Raw genomic sequence first — 22,388 nt, forward strand, 5'->3', positions numbered from 1 at the left:
ATTTTATATGTGACTTTTTCTATCAGGTGAACAAACTGTGCATGCATATTCACGCTAAAGTTAAATGCAGAGAAAGCGCAGAGTCTCTGCTTTCAGAAACAATTGGATTAGTATCAATTGAGCGAACGGTTCAAACGTTACAGTGATTTAAAAACGTTGCAGAAACCTGTTGGATTGTGAGTTTCAGGCATTAAATGCAATTCTACATCCGGACACTAGAGGGCGCAGAGCGCGATGGTGGTACCGAGCAGTGTTTTGGGGCGCAGAAGAAGAATTTCACAGAAAGAACTTCCTGTTGTGAAGCTAACGCCAGCACAGCATGTGTGTCGTTTGTGTTCACGGTTTACAGAAGATTATTGTGTTTTCGTCTACTTGTTATCCAGGCTGACAGCAGCTTCACTGCCTCAGGTTAGTAAACATTACAATGAATGTGCACGGCGCACCTCACAGTACAGGCTGTTGTTCGGTCATTCGCACATCAGGATGCGGGTCATTGTGTGTACACTGTGGCTTTAGGCTGCAGGTTGATGGATGCTAATGCTAGCTGACTTGGCTAATGCAGAATACAGTGGAGCCCCGACTTTCACGAAAAGTTCAAGTTACGAAGGCACTGAACGGCAATACTTCTGCCCGTGTTACGGCAAAATGCCCGCGTAACGAAATCCGCTGGCTCTGATTGGCTGAGCCTTCAATGCCCACAATGCCTTCCGAATCATGTGACAACCCCTTGGCTTCCGTACTTGCGCTTCGCTGTTCCACTTGAACCACGCAGCTAGCAAAATGAAGCGTAAAGTAGGGCTGGGTATCGTCACTGATTTCTAGAATCGATTCAATTACGATTCACAAGGTCCCGAATCGATTCGATTCGATTTAAATCTGGGAAATTTTGACAGTCAGAAATATAATTCAGATCAGTACATTTACATATTTTTGTATCAATAAAAAGGAAGCTGACACACGCAAGACTTTATCACAGGTGTGAGCGTCACAGCAGAGGCCTTTGTGTCAAAGTAGCTGAGGATAAAACACAGAAAAACATGAAGGTGATTTTCCTGTTCTGGGATTTTATAAAAATATTCTGCAGTACATCAAAAACGAAAGAAAACCATTAATCAACATATGAACATTACCTCTGACGTTACAGCGGTTTTATTACAGACACAGCATTTTGCATTTTGAATAATTTTAAAAAGTTTAAATTTGTTCAGTATTGAACAGCAGAAATGAGGTTTTCATTTCGGAAGAATGTAAAAGGGGAAAAAACAGCGGCCGACAGCCTGTAAGCAACAGTAGACTTGTGCGTAACAAGCAAGCGAATAATGAAGAAAGGGAAACTGTTCCTGAAGTACAGAGAGAGAGAGAGAGCTGTGCATCGCGGTGGAAGCAAAACAGTAAAAGTGAATTCATGACGATGTTTATGTGAAGCGTTTGGATCTTCTTTTGCTGCTGGTTCGGTCAATATTGTTTGGAGAGACATCAAACTAACAGCTTTAGAATCAGCGCATAAAGGGCGTGAACACAAAGCGCCGACCCGCCGACAGATCAGAATCAGCGAGCTGTCGGCTTTCAGCCCCGACCGTGAGAAAGGCGACATCTAACTGATTCTGATCCGCGGGTCGCGCTGTGTGTTTAAGTCTATGTGCAGAATCCTGTACCTGCTCTCATTTACTGTTTGGTGGTTCTTGAAATTTTGTGAGATGTCACCTGAGATTCTGGCATTTCGGGCAAAATAAATTTATATTAAAAAATCGATTCAGGATTTTAATGAATCGATTTTACGTTATCCAAGCCAGAATCGATTTTAATCGATGAATCGATTATAAAAACCCAGCCCTAGCGTAAAGTACTGTCGATGAAAACAAAGAGAGAAATTATTGATAAATATGAGCGAGGTGGGAAACTTTGTGCTATTGCACGCGAGTATGGCCGAAATCCTTCGACCATAGGAACAATTCTAAAACAAAAAGAAGTCATCAAAGCAGGTAAACCTTCAAAGGGCACCACCATCATGTCCAAAAGGAGGACCCCCATACACGACGAGATGGAAAGGCTTCTCCTTGTTTGGATTAAAGACAAGGGAGAGACTGGCAATACCCCCACAGAGACTGTCATTTGCGAGAAGGCGTCCTCAATTTATAATGATTTAGTAAGTAAGGCAGCTTCCGATGAGCAGCCAACGGCATCGACGTCCTCGCAGGAGGCACCCCTAACCTCCCCAGAGTTCAGGGCATCGCATGGGTGGTTTTATCGGTTCAAGAAGAGGACTGGCAACCACTCCGTTGTGCGTCACGGCGAGGCAGCAAGTTCCAATCACACGGCTGCCGAAGAATTTGTTAAAAAATTTGAGGAACTTATAAATCAAGAAGGCTACATCCCCCAGCAGGTATTCAACTGTGACGAGACTGGCCTCTTCTGGAAAAAGATGCCGCGGCGTACGTACATCACCGCGGAGGAAATAAAGATGCCAGGCCACAAGCCCATGAAGGACCGTCTCACCCTCGTCCTGTGTGCTAATGCCAGTGGGACTGTAAGGTCAAGCCACTCCTAGTGTACCACTCAGAAAATCCGCGTGCCTTCAAGAAACACAAAAACTTTAAAGGAGAGGCTCGAGGTTATGTGGAGGTCCAACCCCAAGGCCTGGGTGACCCGACAGTTCTTTGTCGAATGGGTCAACTTGGTCTTTGGCCCTGCTGTCAAGAAGTTCCTCGAGGAGAACGAGCTCCCCATGAAGTGCCCTCTGATCATCGATAACGCCCCCGCCCACCCCTCTGGCCTCGAGGACGATATCCTGGAGGAGTTCTCGTTCATCAAGGTTCTCTTCCTCCCTCCCAACACGACCCCTCTCCTCCAGCCCATGGACCAGCAAGTGACCTCTAATTTAAAGAGACCGTACACGAAACACATGTTCAAACGGTGTTCGGACATAACAGAGAGTACGCAGCTCAGCCTCAGGGAGTTTTGGAAATATCATTTCGACATCGCTGCATGCCTCAAGTTGATTTCTTTGGCATGGCGGGAGGTGAGTCGTCGAACACTAAATTCTGCTTGGAGGAAGCTGTGGCCTGATGCTGTTGCCCCTCGAGATTTTGAAGGCTTTGAGGGGGAACCTCAACCTGAAGTCAAGGTTGAGGAGATCGTAAATCTCGGCACCGCCCTGGGACTGCAGGTTGACGAGGAGGATATAAACGACCTTGTGCATGAACATCGAGAGGAGCTGTCAACGGCAGAGCTGCAAGAGTTGGAGGCGATGCTGCACTCATCAGTACAGCAACAATTCAGCGAGGAGGAGGCCGTCATACCATCGGCCGATATCAAGGACAATCACCCTGAAAAGAACTTTACCGCTCATGCTATAGAGCATTTTGTTGACATCTCCCACTTCAGATCCATTTTGAAAAGTAGACAGAGACAGACGTCGTTGGATAGATTTTTCACAAAGAGGCCAGCAACAAGTCAACCTTCAGGTGAAAGTGTGCCTACATGCAGCATATGTATGCATGCATACAGCTGACACATATATACACTTATTCCTCTAATTTTGAGTTATTGGTAATGTTTTTACCCAAATGCGATACTTCTTAAAATACAAGCAGACATTACAAAGAAAGCTGAAGTGTTACTAATTGTGTAAAAATGTCTGAATTGTTTTTTGTTGCCTTTCTTTTTTACTTGTAGTGTTTTAGATGTCAGGGCTGTTGGTGGATTAAAACTTTTTGTTAATAAAAATAATGTTTTCTCTGGTCTTTAATGTGCACTTCAGTGTCTGTTGCACTACCTCCTGATGTTTAAAGCCTGATTAATCTTTGAATTAAAAAATCAACAACTTTACACCTTAATGTTATGCCAGTTTCCCCCGTGGTGGTGCTGTATGTATGTATGCATGCATACGTATGCTTTCTTCAGCCTCCACCACCTCCGCCACCAAGAACTCCGTCTCCAGCCAGCATCTAAGCACTCAAAAGGCGCGATGGCTGCTTCGATTTACGAAAAACCGTCGGGAACAGATTAATTTCGTAAGTCGGGGTTCCACTGCAGTGTGTTGCTGTGACATTTGTGAGGTTCCCTCAGACACACTCCGCCAGTCTTGTTGCTGTTAACAACAAAATATTAAAAAATCCACCATCTGTTCCACCGTCACCAGTTAATCTGGAACACCGGGTGATTTAACGCTACTCCGTGTTCATACTTGGAAGTATTAGCATGTTATTGACTTGGATACTATATTGTTTTAAGCCTTTGTGAATGTTTGTTCATTTTAAAGTGAAAACGCCATCTGCTTTTGGCACAAAACTATCGAATTTGCAGCTTCGGTTAAGTGGGATGGTTTGTCAGACATCACTGTAACATCATCCTACAGTAGGACCGTTTGTCAAACAGTGGTTACATGATGTCTGGAGACTTTCTGGTTCAGTTTTGTTTGTTTAGCAACTTCTGCTCATTTACGTAACTGCTGTTTTAGTCATGGCTTGTTTTCTTTGCGTTTGCTGGTTGTAGAAATGGTTTCTATGAAGCGTTTCTTTTAGCTGAACGAACTGCTCGTGTGCGTGCATGTTTTATACATGTGCTAAAGTTAAATGTCTTTGTGCAGAACATTGTGTGCTTTGGAGAAACAGCAGAGGATCAACAAAGGTTCAGTTTTAAAGTAGGTACTGCTCTGTGTCCAGTGTAGCGACATAGCTAGCTTTGCATCATACCGAGACACGCTACTGGTGCTATAAAGTGATGTGCAGAGTTTGTCTCTCTCTTTGTATTTGCAGTCCAAACAACATGGAGAAAAACATTGTGTACTGCCTGCTGTGCAACAAGCCCCAGCTGTTCATTTGGAATCACCTGAGCGGAGTGTGCCTGAAACACGGCACAGCACAGGAGAGGGAGCAAGAAGCTTCCAGAGCTAAAGCCTCCCAGAAGCTGTTTTCCAGGGAAGGTCGACTCTGGAGCTTCTCGGAGCTGCAGGAGTTTTGCAAGGACGCAACATCTTGCACCAAACTCTGCAGTCGTCTTCAGAGTCGTGGCTTTATCATCACAGACACTCCCCAAACCTGCCCAACACAGAGGTCTGATGAGCTTGTTGCCACTCTGGCCAGTCCAGCTGTGGCTCCGGTTGACTCGATCCATCCCTGATGGAGTCTCCCATAAATCCTTTGGCTGGACATTTGACTTGTCTTTATTTTTCCTTTGTTTGATGCTTTGCTTGGCTTTTGTTGTGTCTGACCTTTTCTGATTAAAAGGAAATTGAGCTCACAGGACACCATGTTGCCTCAGCTGATGCAGTCCTCTTTGCAATAATGTTTATTTCCAAAGGAATTTCTAGAAATTCAGAACAGTAAAATTCACAGAATGAATTAGAAGATAACTCTGATGTAGTTCAACTAAAATCCTCTGTGGGGGTTAGTATATAAACTCTTAACACCTAGTTAGCATGAATAAGTGTTGAATGATCAACTCCAGACAGATTTGGTATTCAACACTAAGTCAGAGTTAACGTTCCAACTCTCCAATAAGAGTTAAATTAACTTATAAAGACACTTTAAAAGAGCTGAAATCAAATCTGACAGTCTTCATTTGGACATGTTGGATTTGCTGTGTGGTAAGGCACCTGGGCCAGATGGCTTTCTGACTTTAAAAAACCTTCCCAGAAGAAAGAATAATTCCACTTTTTAACATGTATGTAGAAGCATATCACACGGAGGCTCTCCACCCACTGTGAGACAGGCAGTGAGTACTGAGAAACCTGCTAAACCTGCAGAACACTCATCATTTAGAGTCTGACGGGGGTTGACACTAAAATACTTTAAATGTTTAGCATGAAGATCAGAGCCTTGGATCCCACATTTGATTCGCTTTGTACCAAAGCATCAAGGGTTTCACAATATAAGAAGGGTTCTCATATAATTCATGAGAGATGTGATGCTAACGATGCAGCTTTATTATCACTGGACGCTCGTCAGGCCTCGGACAGAATAGACTGGTCAGATTTATTTAACCTTCTCCCAAGATATGGATTTGGAAATCATTTTTTCAGATGGGTTCAACTTAACCCGTCACATTGGAGCGTTCCACTCATCAGGGGTGCCCGTTATCTCCAATGCTATTCATTCTGACTATGGAACCTCTGGTGATGACACTTACAATGAGAGCTGTACTATTTGGTTTCCAGTTAGGACATCGAGAGCAGAGATTGGCCCTAGGCCCTAGACTGGCTGTCTGTTAGCCAAGTTGCAAAATGAATGCTACAAATGGAGCTATTTAGACGATTTTCTGGCTATAAATGATTCAAAATCCTCCTCCGTCCTATTCCTGAACAAGGATGAAAGGTTATGCAGAGTTTTTATATTGAGTCACGTCCTCTGCCTCCTCCAAAAGAATCCTTTCAGAAGTTAAACGATATCTTTAATTGATTCATTTGGAATAACAAAGGTCCTAGATGAAGACTTGGCTTGTTGTACCTGCCATATGAAAGAGGGGGTTACAATTCTCTGATCTTAAACTGTATCACTGGTCTGCACAGGTGCGCTCAGCCACGCTCTATTTTTCCACTGAGACACCTGCAGCCTGGATAAAAAGTGAACAAAAAACAGTGACAAACCTTCAGTTTGATCTGCATCTATGCTCTGCAAGCTCAAAAAATAAAAAAATAAAATTATATATATATATATATATATATATATATATAATTTTATTTTATTTTAAAGTTTCCACTTGACAGAAATGTGTTTTTGTTTGAGATTCCCGAGGTTCGCACGGTGTCATCCTCCTGAAAAGGAAACACCTTGTGGCGTCAGGTGAGCTGCAAAAGGTGCTGTCAGTCACATGACCCTGAGCCTCAGCAGGAAGTCTGACCCCTTCATAATAAAAGCATGTTCTTCACCTGCACTAATCAGGCTGAGAACACGCTGGGCTGGAGTCACGTGATCGACTTGTAGTTCAAACACAGCTGTTTCCTTTCCTGAGTTCTTATCACATCTCCTAAACGCGTTTCGTCCACCTCAGAACGTTTCTATCAAGGAAAAGTGCTTAGGAAAGTAGGTAGGAGACCACTGAGTGTATGTGAACGTGAAGGGCTTTTATTGTGAAATGCAGGGTAGGGAAAAGTTGTTCCGCACATGCGCGGTAGAGATCCTGCGTGAGCAGAGACTAGTCAGTTTAATAAGTTTGATGCTTTGTTTAAAATACAGAACAAAAGTAAACAAAGTAGGACGGTAGGGCATCATGGCGGCTTTATGAACGGTAAGAGGCGGGAACACGGGGGCGACGGTCAGAGGGAGGACATCAACAGGAGGAGGACCGGAAGCTGTTTGAAAGCCGTGAGCGGGAGTTTGTCAGCAGGGGGAGAAACCGGCACCCGGAGCGAAGACATGGACCCCCTGCAGGAGCTCCTGGACCGGGTCAAGCCCAGCACCGAGGCGGTGAGTCCCAGTCTGACCCTGTTTGCCCGAACTGAGCGATAAATAACAGTCTACGTACACGCACAGCCCTGCGTACGTAGACTGTCTGCGTCATGACGTAGGCAGAGTTCAGTTCATTTTTATTTCAAACATTTCAAACATGTGCCTTCACAATCATTACAAAATATCATTCCAGTATTTGTTTGAAGTATTTACTTATTTGTCCCTACCCCTTCAAGTTTTACCTCTCATTCATTTAATTTTTTTTTGTCTTAAATTAAACAAACAACATATGAAACATATGAAGTAAAACAAAACATAACATACATAAATCAAAAACAAGAAATTAGCAAGCCCCACCACAGTATAGTTTCTTTCATATGAAAAATACAGAATGTGTATATTTGCAGATACACAAGTTATGGAAAAACAACAAACCAAAAAAAAACCAAAAAAGAACCACAACACCATTACCAGCTACATTACCGTCCTGGGTTAACCCCGTTTTCTTCATTCTTATACTTATTTAAAATTAGGTTTTTATATTTTACTTTAAACTGTTTTATGTTTTGACTGTCTTTTATTTCTTCTGTTAGACTGTTCCATAATTTAACTCCTGCAATTGAGATAGACATAGTTCTTAAAGTTGTTCTAGCACTTTGTATTTTTAAATTCCATTTCCCTCTTAAGTTATACCCACCTTCTCTTTCTATGAACAATTTACAGATTTCTTTGGGAAGCAATTTATTTCTGACTTTATACATTATTTGCGCTGTTTTAAGCTTCACCAAGTCTTGGAATTTAATAGCTTGCATTTTGACAAAGAGTGCATTTGTATGGTCCCTGTACCCTACATTATTTATTAATCTAATGGCCCTTTTCTGTATTATAGTTATTGTTTGTGTGTTACTTTTGTATGTGTTTCCCCAGACCTCTACACAGTAGCTCATATATGGCAGTAGTAAAGCACAGTATAAAATGTGCAGTGCTTTCTGATCCAACATATGCTTTGCTTTCCCCAGGACGGCAATGCCCCGTGCCAATTTCCCCCGAACATAAGTAATGTGTGGCTTCCAACAGAGCTCGTGGTCAATGATCACCCCAAGAAATTTTATTTCATTGACTCTTTCTAAATATACATTGTCAACACATATTTCTACTTCGATGTTTTTCTTTTGGTTTCCAAACAACATGAATTTGGTTTTATCTAGATTCAATGATAATTTATTTATATCAAACCACTTCTTTAATATCGTTAATTCCTGTGTGATCATTTCCAAAACCTGTGGCAATTCCTCTCCTGCACACAGTATATTTGTGTCATCTGCAAATATTACAAACTTTAAAATCTCCGATACTCTGCAGATATCATTTAAGTACATAATAAACATTTTTGGACCCAGTACTGAACCTTGAGGTACTCCACAAGCTATATCCATCAAATTAGATTTATATTCATTTATTTGTACATATTGTTGCCTATTCCCTACATAGCTTTTTAACCATTCCAAAACCACTCCCCTAAACCCGTACTTTTCCAGTTTTTTTAATAGAATTTCATGATTAACAGTATCAAACGCCTTCTTTAGATCTAAGAAAACTCCGAGCGCACACCTCTTATTATCCATACATTCCGTTATCTTTTCCATTAAATCTATCAGTGCCAAAGCTGTTGATCTGTTGTTTCTGAACCCATACTGACTATCTGTCATTAATTCATATTTTTCCACAAAACTGTCAAATCTTTTTATGAAGATTTTTTCCAGTATCTTAGAGAACTGGGAGAGTATTGACACTGGTCTATAGTTTGTAAAATTATGTCTTTCACCGGTTTTGTAAATGGGAATAACTTTAGCAACTTTCATTTTTTGTGGAAAAACTCCTTTTTGAAACGACAAGTTGAATATATATTTTAATGGTTTTACGATACCATCAATAACTGTCTTTACCGTTACCATATCAATATCATTCCAGTCTGTACTGGTTTTGTTCTTAAGTCCTCTAACTATGTCATAAATCTCTTTCTCTTCCACTGCTCTTAAAAACATTGAGCTACTATTCCTTTCAATATTTTCACCAGTGTCCCTTTCTATTCCATCAACCTTTATTTCTTCTGCCAGTTTTGGCCCTATGTTTACGAAGAATTCATTAAAGCCATTTACTATCTCCTCCATGTTATTAATACTTCTTGTCCCTTCTATAAAGTACCCAGGGTAATCATTATTCCTTGATTCATTTTTGATTATTCTGTTTAATACATTCCATACATCTCTTGTGTTATCTTTATTGTGTTCTAACCTTTTAATGTAATACTCTCTTTTACAGGATCTCATTATATTAGTTAATTTATTTTTGTAAGTTTTATACTTCATTTCAGTTTCTATTGTTCTCTTTTTTATGAATTCTCGATATAAGGTATTCTTTTTTTTGCTGGCATTTTGTAGTCCTTTTGTCATCCATGGTCTTCCTGCATAGTTGTGTTTCCTATTGATTTCAATTACTGGGCAGTTTTTATCAAGTAATGTGTTAAATGTTCTTAAAAATCCTTCGTAAGCTTTATTAACTTCTGTTTGTTCATACACAATATTCCAATCTTGCTTTAAAAGTTCATTTCTAAGACAATTTAAGGTCTTCTCTGTTCTTATTCTTTTGTAAATAATCTTATGTCCATCGTTGTTCACTTTATAATGGCATTTATAAGATGCAAAGACTGGTAAATGGTCACTTATATCATTGATTAACAGCCCACTTTTTATCTTTCCTTCTATTATATTTGTAAATATATTATCTAATAGAGTTGCACAATGAGATGTTATTCTGGTCGGTCTTGTTATCAGTGGAAATAAACCGATGCTGTACATGGAATCAATAAATTCTTCTGTACTCTTATTATGATTTGGATTCAATAAGTCAATATTAAAGTCCCCACAAATAAACATTCTCTTCTGATTTATATTTGTAAATAAGTCCTCCATATTATCCTTAAATATCTCAATCTTAGATCCTGGTGTTCTATATATACAACTGACAATTAGGTTTTTCCTTTTTTCTATACTTATTTCCACTGATAAACATTCCATCACTCCATCAATAACAGTCGTCATTCTTCCCCTTCTTTTGTACTTTAGGTTTTTATCAATGTAAAGTGCCACCCCACCTCCTTTCTTGTTGATCCTGTCTACATGAAGGAATTCATATCCATTTATTTTAAAGTCTTCTTCTTTTCCAGGAGTTATCCAGGTCTCCGATATGGCTATCACATTGAATGGCTGTTCAAACTGTGTTATGTAGTCTTTGATGGATTGAAAGTTTGCATATAAGCTTCGACTATTAAAGTGAACCATTGTTATACCCTGTTCTACCTTGAATTCCTTTTTAAGTTGCTCATTTGTATAATAATTGCATTCATTTGTCTTATTGTTAAAGAAATTACAATCAGGATCTATGTTGCTGTCATACATCAATGTCTTATTTTCAATATCTATATGAGTTGTTAGTTGAAAATTGTCAGACATCTGCGTTGGTTGTGCACTTGGACGGTCACATCATATTTAGCACTGCTTTGCATTTATCAGTTATATTTTTCTAGTTCCGTCATCTCTTTGATGACTAGAACCTTAGCCTGCTCTGGTGTTCCATTTAACTTAATGAATATTTTACAGTCTGACGTCCAAGTTGACTGTATTTTCTTCTGTTTTCTTAATATTCTTGCTTGTCTTGCAATGTCTGCATTTTTCTTGATTAGGTGTTCATTTAAATAAACATTTGTACCTTTTAGCTTTCTTCCTTGCTTGAGCAGTTCTTTTTTCTGTTTTCTATTAACAAAATGAATGATAATGGCAGGAAGAGGATGGCATCCCTCAATATTTTTACTGTCCATTTTGATACCTTTGCTTTTAAAGAAGGCCATTACCTGCTCTTCCAAAGAGCGTAGCTCTTGCTCGGGTGGCTCCCCTCTCTCTGCTGCTGCTACCCGTGCGTATGTCTGATGCTTGGTTTCCAGTCCTGTCACTATCACATCATTTACTCTTGAATATTGTTCCAGATCTGACACCCGTCCTTCCAGCATAGCAATCTTCTTGTCCTTTTCCTCGCTCTGCCTTCTTAGTTCTTTAATATCATCCATTAAATTGAGTATCAGATTTTGTTGTTTTGAAATTGTTGTTATTTCTTCAGACATAAAGTTTAGGGATTTCTTTATGTCCTCCAGTTCCTCCTCATTAACGTTGCTCCTCTTAGGCGGCATCTTAACGGCGTTAAGGCCCGCTGGTTGCGAAGCACCCTTGAGGGTTGCCGAAACCCGGCCTGTCCTGGCAATTAAGAGCAGCAGCCGATCGCTGTTTCGAGCTAATTCTATAGCAGAAATCCACACAGAAAAGAGAATATAAGGATGTGAGCCTGTTCTACATTTATTATTGTGACCTCCGACCTGCTGCTTTGTTTCTTTAGGAGTCCCTGTGGTTAAAGAACATCTTCACCTCCATCTCTGAACACCTGAGTCCTGTGGTGTGTAGCTCCGCCCCCTCGCAGACAGGTGAGTTCCTGTTTGTTTGAAACAGCTGGCTGATAAATCAGCTGTACTTTAAATCCTTAATGACGATGTCCATGTCTTTTATGAAACCAAATACTATTTAAACCATTATTTAAACAGTGAAAGCAGGGCTCACCTGCCCTCACAGGTGTCATCAGAGCAGTCCAGTGTGTAGATGTGAGTGTGGTTCAAAGGTCAGAGCCATGAAGGTGACCGACTGTCAGTGAGGAACAGGGAGGACTAAGAGTCTGAGGATGAAGAGCAGCTGCTTCCTCAGGTGGTCCCACCTGTTGACACACCAGCTCTGGTGTCCACTTCAGGTGTTCTCAGTGGGCGGGGCTTCAGTTGTTTATGTTTGTGTTTACCCTTTAAACTTTGTTTTCCCAGGTAACCACGGTGACCTCAGCCTCTTCGATCTGAGCATGTGTGCGGTGCAGGCGATCCAGCAGCAGATGTGTGTGGCCCACAGCTTACCTGTCAGCTACAGGTAACGCCCGCTGACATCATCGCTGTAGCAGGTCACGTGACCTGGCCTTACCGCTGTCCTCCCGTCTGTCCGCAGGCTGCTGTCCGTCTCCCAGCTCGTCTCCTAGCAGCACCTGGCCTGCGTCAGCAACCTGTCCTGGAGCACCAATCAGCAGAGAGCCTGGGCCAGGGAGGCGGAGCTCGCCGTGCCGGGTCAGAGGGCGCTGCCGAGGGTCAACCTGCTGCTGATTGGCTGTCTGAGAGAAGGCCCTGACGGAGAGTACAGGCTGACGGACGCCAGCGGCAGCGTCATGTGTGAGGTGAGTCAGAGGGGGAGGAGCCTAACCTTAACCCATGGTCCATCAGCTGGTTAGTTCTCAGGAGCTTCTTCACAGCAGCGTCACTAAACCGGATCTGGTCAGAACTGATGGTAACGAGGTCACAACAAACTGCAGGTGTTCATGTGCAACGTGAATGAAATCGAATTCCTCTTTAATTCAGCTCATTCTCTGTGCAGGGACACAAGTGCTGATAGAGTCTGGTCATCACACGCTTCTCTGCTGATGTTTACATCAGCATGAAACAAGCAAACAAGCTCAACAGCTGACTTTCATTTCTGTAACTCAGAAACATCAGGACTTGTTAAATGTGAGCTGTGTTTATATGGATTCACTTAGCTGATCGATAAGTAAGGATGTAAAGACAGAGTCTGTCAGCAAGTGAGTAACTGTGCTGGCACAGACGTGATGACAGCAGAGCTTTATAAAGATGTGGAGCCTCCTCCTCACATAAAGTATACAGATAGCATCACCTGCAGTAACCTGACAGATTACAGTCAGACAGCTGCAGCAGGCTCAGTGTGGTCCTAGCATCACCGCACGGATTAATGACTCACAGTACTTGAAATGTGCAGTTCTCTTGTGTTCTTATTGCTATTTATTCTATTCTTCCCTTTTCTATACTCTGTATTTGTATATGTGTATATTTCTGCTCACCTTCTGTAACTTCTGTCGGTGCTGGGCTGTTGGAAACCGAATTTCCTGGAGGAACGCAGCCGAGGGATCAATAAAGTTTCATCTAATCAGATCAGATTAGATTAGATTAGATCTGATCTAATCTAATCTAATCTAATCTAATCTAATCTAATCTGATCTGATCTAATCCAATCTGATCTAATCTGATCTAATCTGATCTGATCTCCTGCAGCTATAAAACAAACGGCATCACTGCAGATCAGAGCTGATGAAGCTGTCATCATCAGTACAGGCTTCCAGCATCCACCCAGGACACACTCCGCCACTCTCTCACCCGCGTCTCTCTCTCTCCCTCATCCAGTGCCTGTCTCTCTCGCCCCTGTGGCTCGATCGTCCCGTTTTCCTCCCTCACTGGAACTACATCCCCCACAATGCATCGGGCCAGGAAGAGGCCGCAGGCTTCTTGGAGCTGATTGGCTCCCCTGTCCTGTTGTGTCCTGGTGCTGAGCAGGGATTGGCTGCTGCTCCTGGAAGGGTGGAGCTAAGCGGAGCGGTGGGAGTCGGAGAGGCCGGCAGGCTGCTGAGGCACAGGTGGGTCACATGACCTCTGAACTGCAGCGGAGTTTCTGAGCAGTGTGTGTGACAGATGTGTGTGTGTGTGCTCCAGGGTCAAAGGTCAGCGGCTGAGCGTGTTCGGAGAGGTGGGCTCAGTTTGCCCTCTGCTGGCCGTGGCAGGAACGACCTTCTTTTGCTTCACGCTGACGGATGAGTCGCGCTCGCTGCCCGTGCTCGTACAGGTACCAGCTCTCTGAGGATGATGATGGTGAGGAGAGACGATGAAGCTCAGTGTGTGTGTGTGTGTGCAGGACAGCAGCCGGCTCAGCTGGATCCAGCGTGTGTGTGTCGGGCAGAGCGTGTGTGTGACAGCTCTACGTGTGTGTGCGCTACGAGGCTGGAGAGGAAACAACATCCTGTGTGTGACGAAGCGCTCCGAGCTGCACGCCGACTACACGCACACACAGGAACACACACAGGAACACACACACTCTGAGTCCCTGCTGTCACAGCCTGCTGAGGACGACTGTGAGGAGGCGGAGCATGAGGAGGTGGAGCTGGACCAATCAGCTGTGAGGATAAAGCAATCCAAAGTCATCAGCTACCAGGTGAGAGTGCTGTGAGCTCTGATTGGCTACCACAGGTTTGTACCTGTGTGCTGATTACTAAGCCTCCTCTGCTGTGATAGGGCACGGTGACTGAGGTTGTGAGTGAGGGGGCGGGGCTCTACGTGCTGGATGGGAAGGTGGGTCTGTGCGTGGCCTATCAGCCGGCGGCGAAGAGGAAGCTGAGGGCGGGAGACAGAGTGGAGGTGAGTCACATGATGTGACATCATCATGCCCGTTTGTGTTCGTGGCAGCCACGACTAATAAAGTTTGATGGTTCCTCCTCCTGCAGTTGCATCACGCCCACTTCCTGTACCGGCCCTGCCCGGACTTCCCTCCCAGCATGCTTTGCACCTGCCTGCGCTCCAGCCTGAGGGTGACGGCCTTCAGCAGGGCGGGAGGCTCGCCACCCGACAACCGCTGCCCGGGAGATGGGGCGTTACCACGGTTACTGCTGCAGAGAAACACAGATGTGTCCGATTACCTGTGGACCTGTCACCTAAGCTCGCAGCTGGCACACAGGTGAGGCTCCACCCACCACCACCTGTCCACAGTCAGAGACAGCAGAGCCTAACCTTTGTCCTCCTGTCCTCCGCTGGCTCTGGCTTGTTTCCTGGTCCTGGTTCTGGTCTTGGTCCTCAGTCTGGTCCAAGGTGTGTGGAGGCAGCAGTGTGTGTGCTTGCTGTCCTGGAGGCTGATGGAGACTCTGAGCAGAGCTGGAGGACGAGGACGCAGAGACATCTACGCTGAGATGCTGGACGAGCCTCACACCTGTCCTGTGACGCAGGTAGGTCCCACTCTCACCTGTCTTCCTTACAGGTGAGTGTGGAGCATGCTCAGTGTGCTCTGTGTCCCTGCAGTACAGCGTGTCCTCGGCGGTCCGGCAGTACCTCGGTGTGTCGGAGCTCCTGGAGTCCCTGCAGACTGGCTGCTGGTCTTCGGCCCCTCTGAGCTCTCTGCTGCCCCCTGATGGCTCCAACCTGACCTCCGCCCAGATCAACGGGTTCCTGTCCTGGTCTTGCAGGACTCTGTCCTCCGAGCCTCGGGGTGGAGACGCTGTCAGGTAAGGTGACAGCAGCTCCCACATGAAGTCATGTGATTACGTACCAATGGTTTTTGCCGGTTTGTGTGTCAGGCAGCGCCCCCTGCTGCTGGTCGGCGTGCTGGAGCTGCCGTCACAGACGTCTGAGTTCAAACACTCGATGCAGCTCAGAGACGCCGCGGGAGCTGCAGCCTGCGTGCTGACGGAGAGCAGCGAGGAGGAGGAGGGAGCGCAGAGGGCGGTCTTTAACAGCGCCTGGATCGGTACAATGCACGCACACAGACACACACACAGGGACACACAGCTTTATTCTTTAATGTGTGTGTGTGTGTGCTGCAGGTTGTCTGGTGGGTGTGGTGCAGTTCACCATGGTGACAGAGAGATTCCTCCAATCAGATTTCCCCTCCTACCAACACCTGGACCAGGACAGGTTCATCACACACAAACACTGCAGGTACACACACACACAACCTGCAGCATGCTGACTGCTCATTGGTCCATTCTGTGATGTAGGAGGGCGTCTGATTGGTTCAGGATGTGAGCTTCCTTCCTGGTTGTAAACATTATGAGTTAAATAAAGCTGGGTTCAATTCACAGGGTTTACCTGCAGTTCTCTCTGGACCACCTGCACATCCTGAGTCCATCTGTTGCCATGGAGACACACCTGAGACACAAGGGGGAGGAGCCAGGAGGGGATGTCACTGCCAGGAAGCAGACAGTAGAAGAAGAAGAAGAGACTGCTGGGAGTAAGAGGAGGAGAAGAGAAGAAGAAGCCAAGTCCGGCAACCCCTGGCCCTGTGTCTCCATGGTGATCAGGGTGGAGCAGAAGGAGGGTGTGTCCTGGAGGAATACAGGGGCGGAGGCAGAGGATCAGGAGGCAGGGCTGAGACTGTGCTTCTCAGTGAAAGCTGCTGTGATTGGTCCAGTGGTCAGCTGGAGGCGGGACCCAAAGAATGAGCCAATGACAGAGAAAGAAAGTGAACAAAAGCAGGAGAGAAAGGTGAGAGACGCACCTGTGTGTGTTTACCTGAGCTCACCTGGATACACAGTTATGTGTGTGTGTGTGTGTGTGTTTGTGTGTGTGTGCGTGCAGGTGGTGCTGGTGTTCTCAGGTGTGTGTACGCGGTGGTTTCCTGTCCTCCAGCCTGGATGTTTCTACAGACTCATCGCCGCTAACACTCAGGTATCAACCCAGCTTTGATGATGTCACTAAGGGGCGTGGTCAGAGGTTGGCCTCATCGGTCTCTGCTCTCTGATATTAGTACACATGAACACGTTTTTCAGCTTTAACTGTAGTTGTTCACACACTGAGGTTAATTATGGAGTTCCACAGGGTTCAGTGCTTGGACCAGTTCTGTTTACATTATACATGCTTCCCTTAGGCAGCATCATCAAAACACAGCTTACATTTTTACTGCTATGCAGATGACTCCCACCATTCCTGTTTGTGGGGAGTTGATCTGACCTGAATCCTTGCAGCTGATTGGCCCATGTGTCTGTCAATCAGGATCCCAGTGTTCTGATTGGCTGTGGAGTTTCTGAGCGCAGTGGGGTGGATCTCCACGCTGAGTCGACCCTACAAGTCAGACGTGGTTGGAGATTCCACACTCTGACACGCCCACTGCTGCTGCCCACCTGCAGACAGGTAACACTCGGTTTGCTCCCCGTCTTCCTCCAGGACCCTTAAACTTTTTTTTTAGAGATTGACAGACCATGTGACTTTCACGCATTGCATTGTGGGTACAAGTGGCAACAAAATCAAAACACTGCATTAAGCGCTAGCATTTCCAGCACTTTGGGGTCCTTCGGGACTAAGTAAAGAATACAAATACAGGCCATTTACCGTTTATTTAGCTGTTGTTAAATATTTTATCTCCTGTACAGGCCAACACAATCTATTTGTTGTTTCAGGTTGTAGTGTTACACAACATTTTCAGATCTAATATAAATAAAATGAGTGTTTCGTAATTCATTCAATTTATTGTCTTTATTTATAACTGGCATCATTGTTTCATTCTATTATAGAATCTTACAAGAAAGAAGCAACATTGTAAAAATCCATCAGCTTTATTAGCTGCTTCCTGAAAAACAAATCAACAATGCAAAGAAAAAAACTTTGCTAACAACAAACTGGAAAACAGTTATTCATCACTTGCTTGCTTCAGTACAACCCTTGGGCACATATATGCGGACGTTTCGTGGCTGTTTCGATATCGCTCTCTCTCTTAACCAATCAGATCTGGCTGTGGTAGCAGCTTTAAACTCGGTATGACCCAGGCTGATAGAGGGGCCAGTCTGGATCACATTCCTGCATTTTGTTTCTGGTTTTCCTACAAAACACAACAAACATTAGCCCGCAAAGCCACAGTGAACAAAGCAGCATAGCAACGAATTCAAATCAATATAAGACTTATTTGTAACCTACATCATCAATCATGTTGTGATAAATTACGTAATAACTCCAACAGAAGACTTAATAATACAACACAGTTAATAATACAGCAGCTTCTTGCCATTTTTGTGTTTCTTTTTATTACTGTGTGACTGTTTTCGTGTGAAAGCCTGCGTGCGCTAGTACCGCTTGCCACTCGTTCCCACAATCCTTTGCGGTTTTACCCCTGAATGACGTCATATTTTTAATGTCTGTGTTTTCAGGCCGTCCCACCCACAGTCTTGTCCGTCTCAGAGGTCTTAGACTGCAGGTAAACTGCTCGTCCCTCACTGAGTCGCCCCCTGTGGCCATCTGAGGAACTGCAGCTGCAGCCTGCTTTAAACTCTTACTGGTGTGTGTGTGTGTGTGTGTGTGTGTGTGTGTGTGTGTGTGCGTGTGTGTGTGTGTGTGTGTGTTTGTTTCAGCTCAGAGCTGGTGTGTTTTCAGGGTGTGGTGTCTGAAAGGATCAGTGTGAACAACAGGACCGCCCACTCTGGACACACACACTCAGGTACAAACACACAGGTGGTTTGTGTATCAGGCTTTTTCTGCTGTGAAGTTGTAACATGGGGATCTATGGAGGCGACTCACTGCTGCCTCTGCTGGACACTAGAGGAACTGCAGGCATCAGTGCTTCAGGTCTGAGTCTCAGGTCTGACTGTTAGCTGAATGTGTGTGTGCAGGTGTGCGTCTCACTCTTTGTGACCAAGCTGGGAGGAGTCTGCAGGTGTACCTGGACTTAAGCCACACCCCCTACCCACCTGGCCTGTTGCCGGGTAACACTCTGCTGTTGTCTGGTGTCCAGAGGAGGCTGTCCAGGTGAGACACACATAGACAGGCTTATAAAAGTTTGGACTCTTTATTTGGACTCATTTCCAACAATGTCAGCCCCAATAAAGTTCTGGATCATCTTGCATCAATAGGCTGCTGGTTTTCTTTACTGGTTTCAGGTGTTACCAGCAAAATAGTTGTTTGATCATCTGGGATGTACCCAGATTTATTTATTTAGACAGAGATCTTGACCCCCCAATGTTCAATACAAAGTCACGCCCATGGTTACGTACCTGTGCGGTTTACCTGTGTGTGTGTTTCAGGACAGGAAGTGTGTACTGCACGTACTTACCTGTCAGCTCCATAACTGTGGTCTCCCTGGGAGACACCAGGTAAGTTTACAGGTAAAGTCTGGTTCACGTGTTTGTCGTGCTGTTGTTTATTTGTTTGTTTGGTTTCTATCAGCTCGGCCCAGCCTCCTCCTCCTGCTCCCATCATGCACCTGGGTGAGTGGGCTCTGAGCAGCAAGCAGAGGTGCGCTGTGGGACAGGTCAAAGGTCACGTGGTGTGTTTCCTGTTCCTGCAACTGCAGTGGAGCTGCTCGCTGTGTGGCAGCGTGTACACACAGGTACTGCATAAAATACACACAGTGTGTACAGGATGTGTTTAGTGTCAGTTTCTCAGGTGCAGTGAAAGTACTCAGAGTGCTTCATGTGTTGTTAGCGTGTTGGTGGCGTGTTAGTGTTGGTGCAGTAAGTAAAGTGTCGTTTTGGAGGAAACTGCTCACGATTTCAGGTGTGTGTGTTTACCTGTTGCTCTCTCTCTCTCAGGGCTGCAGCAGCTCTCAGTGTCACTCGACCTCGTCAGTGTTTCAGTCCAAAGCAAAGTAAGAGCAGCTTCCTGTTGAGCTCACCTGCTGATACGTGTTAATCACCTGGATGAGTCAGGTGACAGTCACATGATCAAACCATGTGGCTCTGCTCTTCGATCAGGCTGGTGATCGATGACGGGACAGGTGAGGCTCACGTCTGCTTCTCAGCTGCTCTGGTTCCTGCTCTGCTGGGATTGGCTGATGCTCAGTGGGAGGGGCTTCAGAGAGCTCTCAGGGTCAGAGGTCACATCAGAGTCTTCCCTCGTGGGCAGAGCCAGGTCAGTAGCACCTGTCAGGTGTATATGTTAACCTGTCACAGGTGAGTCACGTGCTCATCGTCGTCTTTAAACTTTATTTTGTCTTTAAAATTTAAGCTGAGGCTTTAACTGTGAAAGGACACATCCTGTTTGCATCCTGGTAACAGCTCCGTCTGCTCACACCTTACTGCTGAACTGGTTTGGGGGCGTGGCCACTTCCACCTTTAAAAGTCTGTAGGTGTGACGGACCCACGCTGGGCTCACGTGAACAGGAGGGAGGGGCCTTACAGCCGTGTGTTTCAGCGAGACTCAGGTCGTGCCCCTGACTCCACCCACTCGACCTGATGAAGCAGCAGGTGGTGTAGTTCTGAGGGTAATCAGGGCTGACTGTGAATGCCACACCTCCCACATGGAGGGTGGAGACCACAGGGGAGGGGCAGGACAGCGAGAGGCATTTAGGACTCGGGTCACACCAGGAGAACCCACAGGGCCCCTCCACCCACAGGTGGAGCTGTGTTAAAAGACTGAAACGTCCTGTGGTCAGAGGAGGTGAAACGAGAAGAAGATGCAGCTACAACCCAAAGAACAGCGTCCACACAGTGAAGCACGGTGGGGACGCTGTGGGGGGGCCACCACAGAGAGAAACAGGAGTCCTGCAGGACGTTTCCACAGGGCCGAGCCGTGAGTCTGCAGAGACATAACCTCTGTGTCTGTCTCAGGTGTGTGACGGGGACGCTGACGACTTCCTCCTCCACTTCCTGTTGTGTCTGTGCAGCAGTGATGTCATGATTCGGCCGCTCAGCCTCACCTGCAGGAAACACACCAACCAGAGACCAGAAGGTAACCCCACCCTCACACACCACCCTCACCACCCTGACTGCAACCTTCAGAGTGTGTGTGTGTGTTTCAGAGGTGAGGAGGTTCAATCGAGGAGACAGAGAGTTCCTGACCAGACTGGCTCCTCCCCTTCAGCTCATCTGTCTGCACCTCCACCCTGACTGAGCTCCACCTGCTTCGTTCTGACTTCATCTGTTCTACGTGTTCGTACAAATAAAACTTTATTGTTCCTCCTCCTGTCACACGGTATCTCACCTTCACTGACCCTGACGCTGGTGATCAGGGTCAGAGGTCACACGAAGCTCTCTGGGTTTAACAGGTCATGTGACCCTTCTACAGGAAGTGATCCCTGTGAGTGGCGCCCACATCGGAGACGTTCTCAGATGGTGATTCATGAAACCTAATTGGTAAAACTAAACACTGAACGTGTTTCGGTTTGTTTACAGAGGTCAGACGGTGAAAGCTTCAGCCTGACCAGGAAAGAATCAGTCCTCTTTAAATCACACTTACTTTAAATGAATTCCTCCTCACCTTCATGTGTTTTGTATTATTGCATCTTATACTGAAAGAGTTCATCCATCGACACATTTGAATCCTGCAACATTTCACCGTGTCAGTTTGTCATGAATTGGACTATTTTAGGATTTCAGTTCATCTTTCCAATAAAGCTGGCAGCTCTGAAACAGCTGTTCTCTCTGAGGCTGTTTTGCATGTAAATAAAAGTGAAATAATTAAATGTTCTGCGAACAGACCGTCCAGTGGAGCTCCTCAGGGCTCTGTGCTTTCACCACTTTGTTTTCTATGCTAATGAGTGTCAGAGCACGTCAGCATCAGTCCTTCAACATGGTCACAGCCTCTGATGAAGGTGTTCAAATGTGGCTTTTAATCCAGGTTTACACTTAAACAGTCTCCATGAAACGGGCCTCTGCCCTCATTCATCCTGGAGATCACTCGTCTAAACCAACCAACATAAAGAACGTGATGTTTTCAAAGCGAACACGTACACACAGTTGTTATGGATACGATTAAATTTAGGAGCGATGATTCGTGAAATCCTACATGTGTGTTCTAACATGCTTTAATGATGGCACGAGCTGACAATGAATAACATAAAGTTAATAGTTAATCTGCAACAAAACTTTTTCACCGCTTCAGTTTTTGGTCTTTTCCACATACGGTTGTTGTTGTCATGGAAACAGAAACCAATCGGGCCTTGGATGGACGTCGGGAGTTCTTAACAGCAGCTCGTTGTTCATTCTGATGTTGTTTTTTAATTATATTTTATATTTAATATCATATATTGGCCGTTTTCAGCTTTATCTGAAGGGCCACGGGTCAGACTCCACCTGGGCCTGCCGCTCTCAGCCTCACTCTGAGGAAGCCCACAGTCTCTCACAGTGGAAACTACACCGGGGGACCCCATCCTTGGGGTGGACCCATTTTTGTTGTAGCGTGTTTTGGGGTTTAAAAGCCACAGAGACGCGGTGCTTAGAAAAAATGCATTTCAGCTGTGCTGATGCTCCTGACACGTTGGAACGTTGGGTTGTGTTGGGTTGAGAGGAGGCGGCAAAACACCTAGCAGGCTAGTCGGAAGAACACACACCCACGCTGGTATCGGTAATCCACGGTGGTTCTTTAATACGCCTTCTTCAACAACCATATAA

General features: G+C 45.2%; 1 long non-coding RNA gene and 1 pseudogene across 2 annotated transcripts; both read left to right on the forward strand.

Annotated features, from left to right (window-relative positions):
• Positions 1-233: 233 nt before the first annotated feature.
• On the forward strand, positions 234-5,246 carry LOC309703712. Its single transcript, XR_014275975.1, has 3 exons — positions 234-408; positions 4,589-4,642; positions 4,758-5,246. It is a non-coding gene; the product is annotated as an uncharacterized lncRNA (long non-coding RNA).
• A 1,827-nt stretch (positions 5,247-7,073) lies between these two features.
• Positions 7,074-21,407, forward strand: LOC309703689 (CST complex subunit CTC1-like; annotated as a pseudogene). The gene is made up of 25 exons (XR_014280841.1): positions 7,074-7,406; positions 11,835-11,919; positions 12,304-12,403; positions 12,479-12,701; positions 13,717-13,946; positions 14,023-14,152; positions 14,222-14,518; positions 14,599-14,721; positions 14,808-15,037; positions 15,158-15,302; positions 15,376-15,578; positions 15,651-15,820; positions 15,897-16,011; positions 16,155-16,557; positions 16,651-16,740; positions 17,065-17,202; positions 18,213-18,259; positions 18,414-18,499; positions 18,672-18,807; positions 19,083-19,151; positions 19,225-19,387; positions 19,590-19,645; positions 19,752-19,908; positions 20,607-20,727; positions 20,798-21,407. The product of XR_014280841.1 is annotated as a CST complex subunit CTC1-like (transcript).
• Positions 21,408-22,388: the final 981 nt, after the last annotated feature.

The sequence above is a fragment of the Aulonocara stuartgranti genome (assembly GCF_965226115.1).
Source record: "Aulonocara stuartgranti genome assembly, chromosome: 3".
NCBI classification, from domain to species: domain Eukaryota; kingdom Metazoa; phylum Chordata; class Actinopteri; order Cichliformes; family Cichlidae; genus Aulonocara; species Aulonocara stuartgranti.